The sequence below is a fragment of the Juglans microcarpa x Juglans regia genome, chromosome 1D, assembly GCF_004785595.1.
Source record: "Juglans microcarpa x Juglans regia isolate MS1-56 chromosome 1D, Jm3101_v1.0, whole genome shotgun sequence".
NCBI classification, from domain to species: domain Eukaryota; kingdom Viridiplantae; phylum Streptophyta; class Magnoliopsida; order Fagales; family Juglandaceae; genus Juglans; species Juglans microcarpa x Juglans regia.
The window spans coordinates 30,539,099-30,550,048 of record NC_054594.1 but is presented as its reverse complement, the minus strand read 5'-3'; positions in this window follow the sequence as shown (position 1 = coordinate 30,550,048).

Here is a 10,950-nt window from a genome sequence, read left to right as displayed (position 1 = left end):
CTAGACCCGATGAGAACCCGTTTCAAGAACCTAGATTATATTAAAATCTAGACCTGTTGAAGAACCCGTCTCAAGAATCCAGATTACAAAGGAGGAACGCCACAAAGGTTGTGATTTACCTTTGATAAGTTCAAAAGTTCAATCAAGAACAAGAGGAGAAAACTTAACTCACAAATAAAATTCAATATTGTCTAATCTCTCAAATGAGGCTACAAAGAGTTTTTAAACCCAAACCTAATCAAAACCCTAGCCAAAATAAAGCCCATTTTACCCAAAATTACCCTTGATGAACAGTACCGGCTATAGTACCCGCGGCTACAGTAACCCCTACAATAAATTGATGAAACCCTAGTTCCTAAAATGTAACTTTCCAAATAAGCTCTTGGCCAAAATACAAGGTCTTCCCAAAAACATAGTTCATAAGAAATAAGACATGTGAGCCAAGCATTTTAAAGCCCACTTATTCTAAACTAATAAAATAAATCATTTAACCAAATTAGAAGCCTCCAATAACAATAGGCCGTATCTCTAAGTCATGTCTTCCACAGCTTGAATAAAGTGTATCAAAGCTGGTTCTTCTTCTTTCAAACCCATCTTCAGTATTGGGCTCTTGCTGGCTTCATCCCAAGTGGATTGCACCAATCCTTGCATTGCTTCCTTGATCTTCTTGGCCCTTGATCTTGTAATTGACCCATCCGGAACTTGCAAAGGATCTTTAAGAGTAGGCCCACCTTGGTTCCTATCATTCCCCCTCTCCTCAAAAGGATTCGACCTCGAATCTTCACCTACATCAAAAGGAGAAAGATCAGAAACATTGAAAGTTGCAGAAACTTTATACTCACCTGGAAGATCCACTTTATATGCATTGTCATTAATTTTCTCAAGAATTTGGAAAGGTCCATCTCCTCGAGGATGCAACTTAGTCCTTCTATGGGCTGGGAATATTTCTTTGCGCATGTGAACCCAAACCCAATCTCCTGGTTCAAAGATGACACGCCTTAGTCCTTTATTGGCTTGGGAAGCAACCCTTTCATTTTTTTGGGCAATTTAAAGCCGTACCCTCTCATGAAGTGACTTCACCAACTCCGCCTTCTTTTGTCCATCCAAACTACTCCTGTCATCAACAGGTAAATGCATCAAATTCAAAGGAGTAAGTGGATTAAATCCATAAACAATTTCAAAAGTAGCGTATGAAGTAGTAGTATGCATCGTCCTATTATATGCAAACTCTATAAATGGCAAACAATCCTCCCAAGCTTTTAAATTCTTATGAACAACAGTGCGTAAAAGCTGAGTTAAAGTCCTATTAACTACTTCAGTCTGCGGATGACAAGTAGTGAAAAATAAGAGCTTAGTACCCAATTTCCCCCACAACACCTTCCAAAAGTAGCTAAGGAATTTAACATTCCTATCAGAAACAATACTCCTAGGTACACCATGGAGTCGCACTATCTCCCAGAAAAACAAGTCAGCTATGTTTGTTGCATCATCTGTTTTATGGCATGGAATGAAATGTGCCATCTTACTGAATCTATCCACAACCACAAAAATAGAATCTCTACCCCTTTTGGTCCTAGGCAGCCCCAAATTAAAGTCCATAGATATGTCTACCCATGGCTCACTAGGAACGAGTAAGGGTGTATACAACCCATGTGGCAAAACCTTAGATTTGGCCTTTCTACATGTAATGCACATTCCACAAATACGGTTAACATCTCTCTTCATCTTAGGCCAAAAGAAATGTTCATGCAAAATGTCTAAAGTTTTCTTGACACCAAAGTGTCCCATTAATCCCCCACCATGTGCCTCACGCACCAATAACTCACGCATAGAACAATTTGGCAGACAAAGTTTACTTTTTTTAAACAAATAACCATCATGCTTGTAAAACTTACCAAATGCTGCCTTATCACACGCCACATACACATTAGAAAAATCAGCGTCATCGGCATACATGTCTTTCACATATTCAAACCCAAGCATTTTAGCACTCATAGAAGTAAGAAGTACATACCTCCGGGATAGAGCATCAGCAACAATGTTCTCCTTACCTTGCTTGTAACGGATGACATAGAGAAAGGTCTCAATGTATTCCATCCATCTAGCATGTCTTTTATTCAACTTACCTTGACCCTTGAGATGCTTCAATGATTCATGATCAGTGTGGATCACAAATTCCCTTGGCCATAGGTAGTGCTGCCAAGTCTCTAATGCACGAATAAGAGCGTAAAGCTCTTTGTCATAGGTAGGGTACTTCAGGGATGCCCCATTTAACTTTTCACTGAAGAAGGCTATGGGACGCCTATCCTGCATCAAAACTGCTCCAATCCCTATTTCTAAGGCATCACATTCAATCTCAAAAGTTTTGTTAAAATCAGGTAATGCTAATACAGGTGCAGAACACAACCTTTCTTTAATAGTGGCAAAAGCATTCTCTTGATTAGCCCCCCAATAAAACCCAACATTCTTTTTAATTATCTTAGTGAGTGGTGTAGTAATGGTGCTGAAGTCTTTAACAAAACGGCGATAAAAGCTTACTAAGCCATGAAAGCTTCTTACCTCAGTGATGCTTTTTGGCGTTGGCCACTCCTTGATGGCCTTGACTTTCTCTTCATCCACCCCAATACCCTTCGTACTAACAACATAACCAAGAAAAACAACTTTTTCCATGCAAAAGGCACATTTCTTGAAATTAGCATACAACTTTTCACATCTCAACACATCAAACACATATCTCAAATGTTCAATATGTTCATTTAAGTTCTTGCTGTACACTAAGATATCATCAAAGTATACAACCACAAAATTGCCTATGAATGCACGTAGGACATGGTTCATTAATCTCATGTAAGTACTGGGCGCATTTGTAAGTCCAAATGGCATAACCAACCATTCATAAAGCCCATACTTAGTCTTAAAAATAGTTTTCCATTCATCACCCTCTTTCATTCTAATTTGATGGTACCCACTTTTAAGATCAATTTTACTGAAAATACATGAGCCATGCAATTCATCAAGTATATCATCCAATTCTAGGAATGAGATGGCGATACTTTACCGTAATATTGTTGACCGCCCTGCAATCAATGCACATCCTCCACGTCCCATCCTTCTTTGGCACTAATAGCACTGGTACTGCACAAGGGCTCATGCTCTCCCTCACGTACCCCTTGCTCATCAAATCCTCAACTTGCCTCTAAAGGTCGTTTGTCTCCTCTGGATTACTCCTATAGGCTAGTCGGTTTAGAATAGCAGCCCCAGGCACAAAATCAATCTGGTGCTCAATGCCTCTAATGGGTGGCAACTCATTTGGCATCTCCTCCAGGAATACATCCTCAAACTCCTGCAACAAAGAAAAAGCCAAACAAGGAAGAGACTGGTTAGTTTCATCAAGAGTAAGATAAGACTCTTTATAGACAAGAAAAATCATAGGGCGATCTGCGAAGAAAGCCCTCTTAACCTCACTCTCTCTTGCATAGAAACTCACTTTTGCCTTTCCTTTTCTCTCAGAAGACTCTTTTTCTTTTTTCTCTCGTGGCTCCACTTTTTTTTCTTTACTCTCAGCCACCTCTCTACTTTCTTTTTCACTCTTTCTTTTATGCTCATTTTCACTCTCACTCTTTCTTTTTTGCTCAATCTCTTTTTCACTCTTCCTTCTTTGATCACTCTCATTTTCACTCTTTCTCTTCTGATCACTCTTATTTTCACTCTTTCTTTTTTGAGCAACCTCACTTTTCAATTTCAATTGGTCCTCATAGACCTGGCTTGAAGTTAAAGGAGCAAGCTTAATTGTTTTGCCCTCCTTTTCAAAACTGTACATGTTCTTGAACCCATCATGTGTCACTCTCCTATCATACTGCCACGGCCCCCCCAATAAAATATGGTCCACATGCATAGGCACAACATCACAAAACACCTCATCCTGATACTTCCCAATAGAAAAAGTAACTAACACTTGTTTATGCACCCTAACCTCTCCATAATCATTCAACCACTGCAATTTGTATGGTCTAGAGTGTTTTAAGGTTGGTAAATTCAATTTCTCAACCAAAGTAGTGCTAGCCACATTATTATAACTCCCTCCATCAATGATCATACTACATACCTTATTGTTGACATGGCATCTAGTATGGAAAATGTTCTCTCTTTGTTGCTCTGCATCATCCACCTTAATGTGTGCATTAAGAGCATGCTTGGCAACAAGAGACTCACCTGTCACAGGGTATACCACTCCATCATCATCACTAGCATCATCCAACTCGGGCACCTCATCACTATCATCTTCACTCTCAGTCATCACCTCCCCATTGTCACGCATAATCATCACCCTCCTATTTGGACATTGAGAAGTAATGTGCCCTGAACCCAAACACTTAAAATATTTGATATCTCTATTCCGTGAAGGTTGTGATTCTACCTTGGGTTTGTTGCTAGTTCCCTCATATTTTCCCTTAGGTGGTTCGGTCTTTCTCTTTGCTTCAGCTGGATCATTCCTATCCCATTTTGATTTCCAAGTAGTGCTAGAAACCGAAGTGTACTTTGCTGTCCCTTTTCTCTTTAATTGTCTCTCCACTTTCATAGCCATGTGTACCATGTCCTCTATCTCCACATAATGCTGCAATTCAATTACATTGGCTATGTCCCTATTTAACCCACTCAAAAATCTAGCCATGGTGGCCTCTCGATCCTCCTCTACATTAGCCCGAATCATCGCCACCTCCATCTCCTTATGGTAGTCCTCCACACTCCTAGACCCCTGTGTAAGATTTTGTAATTTCTGGTAAAGGTCTCTATAGTAATGGTTAGGAGCAAATCTCCGCCTCATGAGAGCTTTCAACTCTCCCCATGTCTCTATAGGCCTCTCATAATTCCTCCTCCTATTGGTCACTAATTGATCCCACCAAATACTAGCATAATCAGTGAATTCAATTACCGCCAACTTCACTTTCTTCTTCTCAGAGTAATTATGGCAATCAAACACTAACTCTATTTTTTTTCCCACTCTAGATAAACCTCAGGGTCAGTTCTACCCTGGAAAGGTGGTATTTTCATTTTGATGCTACCAAGGTCTCTATCTACACCATCCCGACCCCTTAGATTCCCCTCAAATCCTCTTTCATGCCTAACTCTTCTATTTCTACTCGACCCAACGTCAGATACTAAGTCTTCCTCATCCTCACCATCTCCTTCATTCTCATACTGATTTTCAACTCTATGCTCACGTCGCCTCCTGTCCCTCCCACCTTGTAGATTTCTACTCGCTGCTTCTTGATAATCCATCCTATCCCTCACTTCACCCAACACCAAGTTCAACCGCTCAAACTATTGTTGCATGGTTTGCAACACAAAGGATGAGTTAACAGCTCTCTCCCTTGGTGATGCGCTACTCCGATGAGAAATTATCAGGCGCTACACAAAAGAATGTTAGTGGCAAAAAAAAAAAAAAGTAAACCTCACACACTCCCTCACGTGTTTACACTCGAATAATGACACTCCACTCGTGTTTCACTCTTAATTGACTTTTTCCGATAATAGTCTCACACTCTCTTGCCTTTTACCTCAAGAGTTTTCCTACTCCAGTTCTTTAAGAACTAATTGACTCAATCAAGACAAAACAACTTTGTTTTATCCCAACTAGTAATTAGATCCAAGAAACAAGAACAAGAGAAACACGGAAGGAATGAAAAAAAAAAATGGCACGTGAATCAAGGAAATTATACGAATGAAATAGTTAACAATAAGACAAGATACCAACTAGAATCACCCCCTTTGATGATAAGGCTCAAGAAAAAAATTTCGGAAAATTTTTTTTCCTTTCTTTTCTTTTCCTTTCACCAACTGATTTGATCACAATCAAGAATAAGTAGTTGAGAAAACCCTAATAATAACTCAAAAACCCTTGGGCAAGTGATATACGGCAGCCCCTAGAACAAGAGATTTCAGCAAACACAAACCCTAGAACAATGAATTTCAGCAACCCTAATAATAGTGAAGAAATCTGCTAACCACCACTATTTTTATTTTGTAATAAATCCTAGAACAATGAAGTCCTAGAATTAAATATGCAAGAAATAAAAGATAGAATAAGACCTGATTGGAAACCTTGCTCTGAATACCAAATGATATGCACCCGTGGGAATGAATTCCCTTGAACCCACAATCAATTTGAAAACTCCCTAAGAAAGCCAAAAATCAAGTCAAGGATGGAGAATCTAGACCCGATGAGAACCCGTTTCAAGAACTTAGATTATATTAAAATCTAGACCCGTTGAAGAACTCGTCTCAAGAACCCAGATTACAAAGGAGGAACGCCACAAAGGTTGTGATTTACCTTTGATAAGTTCAAGAGTTCAATCAAGAACAAGAAGAGAAAACTCAACTCACAAATAAAATTAAATATTGTCTAATTTCTCAAATGAGGCTACAAAGAGTTTTTAAACCCAAACCTAATCCAAACCCTAGCCAAAATAAAGCCCCTTTTACCCAAAATTACCCTGGATGAACAGTACCGGCTACAGTACTTGCGGCTACAGTAACCCCTACAATAAATTGATGAAACCCTAGTTCCTAAAATGTAACTTTCCAAATAAGCTCTTGGCCAAAATAAAAGGCCTTCCCAAAACATAGTTCATAAGAAAGAAGACATGTGAGCCAAGCATCTTCAAACCCACTATTCTAAACTAATAAAATAAATCATTTAACAAAATTAGAAGCCTCCAATAACAATATGATGGGAACTAAGGTGAGCCTAGTCTTAAAGATCATTTGTAAATTCCAGATGGGCCAATTACAAGATCAAGGGCCAAGAAGATCAATGAATCAATGCACGGATTGGTGCAATCCACTTGGGATGAAGCTAGCAAGAGCCCAACACTCAAGATGGGCTTGAAGAAGGAGAACCAGCTTTGATCCACTTTATTCAAGCTGTGAAAGACACGACTTAGAGATATGGCCTATTGTTATTGGAGGCTTCTAATTTGGTTAAATGATTTATTTTATTAGTTTAAAATAAGTGGGCTTGCAGATGCTTAGCTCACATGTCTTATTTCTTATGAACTATGTTTTTGGGAAGGCCTTGTATTTTGGCTAAAGGCTTATTTGGAAAGTTACATTTTAGGAACTAGGGTATCATCAATTTATTGTAGGGGTTACTGTAGCCGCGGGTACTGTAGCCAGTACTGTTCATCAAGGGTAATTTTGGGTAAAAGGGGCTTTATTTTGGCTAGGGTTTTGATTAGGTTTGGGTTTAAAAACTCTTTGTAGCCTCATTTGAGAGATTAGACAATATTGAATTTTATTTGTGAGTTGAGTTTTCTCCTCTTGTTCTTGATTGAACTCTTGAACTTATCAAAGGTAAATCACAACCTTTGTGGCGTTCCTCCTTTGTAATCTGGGTTCTTGAGACGGGTTCTTCAACGGGTCTAGATTTTAATATAATCTAGGTTCTTGAAACAGGTTCTCATCGGGTTTAGATTCTCCATCCTTGACTTGATTTTTGACTTTCTTGGGGAGTTTTCAAATTGATTGTGGGTTCAAGGGAATTCATTCCCACGGGTTCATATCATTTGGTATTCAGAGCAAGGTTTCCAATCAGGTCTGATTTTATCTTTTAATTTCTTGCATCCTTGAATTTAATTCTAGGGTTACATTGTTCTAGAGTTGCCAAAAAAAAAAAAAAAAAAAGAAAAAAAAATTGCAGAAACGAAAAGTAGGCTGCCAAAATTCTAAGGGTTTTGGGTTTGGCTGAAATTTGCATCACCTAGGGTTTCAAAATTCTAGGGTTTAATGCATATCTGAGTTTGTCAATTGCTTGGAATGTCGTTCCATTGATTCTCTTCTATTTCGTTGTCAATTCTTGTGTGCTTCAATTTAATTGCTTGATTTTTACAATTGAGTATTTCTGTTTGTGATTGAATTAGAAAAAAAGAAAAGAAAAGAAAAGAAAGGAAAGGAAAAGAAAAGAAGAAAAAAGAAAAGAAAAGAAAGGAAAGGAAAGGAAAAGAAAAGAAAAGAAGAGAAAAGAAAAGAAAAGAAAGGAAAAGAAAAGAAAAGAAAATTCGAAAAAAAAAAAAGAAGAAGAAGAAGAAGAAGAAGAAGGAGAAGAAGATAAAGAGAGGTAGCATATTTAAAGGTTGCTACATAGTTACAACAAAGACAAAGAAAAACATTTGTTGATTGAGTTTTATCCTCAAAGGGGTTGAATACATATTTGTAGTTGGTATCTTGTTCTATAATTACTCTTTCCCTCATATAAATTTCTTGAGTTCCGTGTCGTTTTATTCCTTCATTGTTTCTTGTTTCTTGGATCTATATTACTGGTTGGAATAATACAAGGTTGTATTGTCTTGATTTAGTTCAACTAGTTCTTAAAGAACTTGAGCGGGAAAACTCTTAAGGTAAAAAGCAAGAGAGTGTGAGACTATATTTATCGGGAAAAAACCAATTAAGAGTGAAACACGAGTGGAGTGCCATTATTCGAGTGTAAACACATAAGGGAGTGTGTGAGGTTTTCTTTTTGCCACTAACATTCTTTTGTGCAGCACCTTATAATGTCTCAGCAGAGTAACGCATCACCAAGGGGGAGAGCAGATAACTCATCCTATGTGTTGCAAGCCATGCAACAGCAGTTTGAGCGGTTGAACTTTGTGTTGGGTGAAGTGAGAGATAGGATGGATCATCAAGAAGCAGCGATTAGAAATCTTCAATGTGGGAGAGATAGGAGGCGACGTGAGTATAGAGTTGAAAATGAGTATGAGAATGAGGGAGATGGTGAGGATGAGGAAGACTTAACATATGAAGTTGGATTGGGTAGACATAGAGGAGTTAGGCGTGGAAGGGGACTTAGGGCAAAGCCGGGGGGTCGAGATGGAGTAGATAAGAACCTTGGGAGCATCAAAATGAAAATACCATCATTTCAAGGTAGAACTGACCCTAAAGTTTATTTAGAGTGGGAGAAAAGAATAGAGTTGGTGTTTGATTGTCATAATTACTCTGAGGAGAAGAAGGTGAAGTTGGCGGTAATTGAGTTCACTGATTATGCCAGTATTTGGTGGGATCAATTAGTGACCAATAAGAGGAGGAATCTTGAGAGGCCTGTAGAAACTTGGAGAGAGTTGAAAGCTATCATGAGGCGGAGATTTGTACCTAGCCACTACTATAGAGACCTCCACAAAAAATTACAAAATTTTACACAGGGGTCTAGGAGTGTAGAGGATTGCTATAAGGAGATGAATGTGGCTATGATTCGGGCTAATGTAGTAGAGGATCGGGAGGCCACGATGACAAAATTTTTGAGTGGGTTGAATAGGGAGATAGTCAATGTAGTTGAGTTGCAACATTATGTGGAGGTAGAGGACATGGTACACATGGCTATGAAGGTGGAGAGGAAGTTGAAAATAAAGGGTATATCAAGGTATACTTTCGTTTCTAATACTCCTTGAAAACAAAAGTGAGACAAAAATGATCAAGCTGTAACAAAGGGGAAGACCGAACTACCTAAGGGAAAAGATGAGGGTGAGGCTGAAACCTCAAGAAAAATAGAGAATGAGTTAGAAAACAATTGTGAGGCTGAGAGTTCAAAAAAGGAGGGGAGTGAAAGAAAAAAAGAGAGTGAAAATGAAAAATATAGTGAGATGAAAAGAGAGAGTGAAAAAGAGGTGGCTGAGAGTCAAGAAAAAAGAGTGGTGCCACAAGAGGAAAAAGAAAGAGAGATTGCAAAGAGAAACAGAGAGACACAAGTGAGTTTTTATGCTAAGGCAAACTTTTATACTAACAAATTTAACAACTCTTTGTCTAGTGTTGTTGTTTCTTTGTTGCAGGGATATGAGGTCATGATTCCTAGCGGCGTGTTTTGTGGATTGTCACCTATTAGGGAGATAAAGCATTACATTGATTTTGTGCCAGGTGCGACAATTCCTAACCGACATTTCCTTGAAGAACATGAGTTTTTTACACACTTGCAGGGACAAAGTATGTCGTTGACTATAATGCATGCTAAGTGGGAGGACTGTGTTGAGACTTTTCCTCATGTATTCAAATACACACAAGGTATGGAAAATTTTGTGGTTGATGCTTTAGCAAGAAGGTACGTCTATATTTTCATTTTAGATGCAAAATTGTTGAGACTTGAATATAATAAGGAATTGCATGCTAATGATGATGACTTTGCTAGTGTGTACGGAACATGTGAAAAAGCATCGTTTAGTAAGTTCTATAAATTAAATTGGTACTTGTTTAGAGGGATAGATTTTGTGTGCCAACTAGTTTTATGCTTAAGTTGCTTGTGTGTGATAGACATGGTTGTTTGTTGGGTAACTTTGGTGTAAGGAAGACTTTCAATATGTTGCATGAACGTTTGTGGGAGTATCATTTGCCATTCACTGACGTATTGCATGAACATTTGTGGAAATATCATTTGTCATTCATTAACGTGTTGCATGAACATTTGTGGAAGTATTACTTGTCATTCATTGAGTTTGCATATAATTAGAGTGGTGTAAGAAAAAATTTAGGTGTGTTTCATGAACGTTTGTGGGAGTATCATTTGCCATTCATTGAATTGCTACATGGACATTTGCAGGAGTATCATTTGCCCTTATTAGAGTGTGCATATAAAATCTTGCATACTACTATTTCTTATTCTCCATTTGAGGTTGTTTATGGTTTTAATCCACTTACTCCATTACCTTTAATGGCCTTGCTTGTTGATGATAGGAGTAGTTTGGATGAACATTTTCAATTTCTTGAGAAAATTAATGAAAATACATATGAAGTAGGTAAGTATCATGTTTTTGCTATTTTCAATGTTACTAACATTTTTCCTTCTGATCCAGGTGGAGATTCGAGGTCGAATCCTTTTGAGGAGAATGAGAATGATGGGAACCAAGGTAGGCCTAGTCTTAAAGATCATTTACAAATTCCAGATGGGCCAATTACAAGATCAAGGGCCAA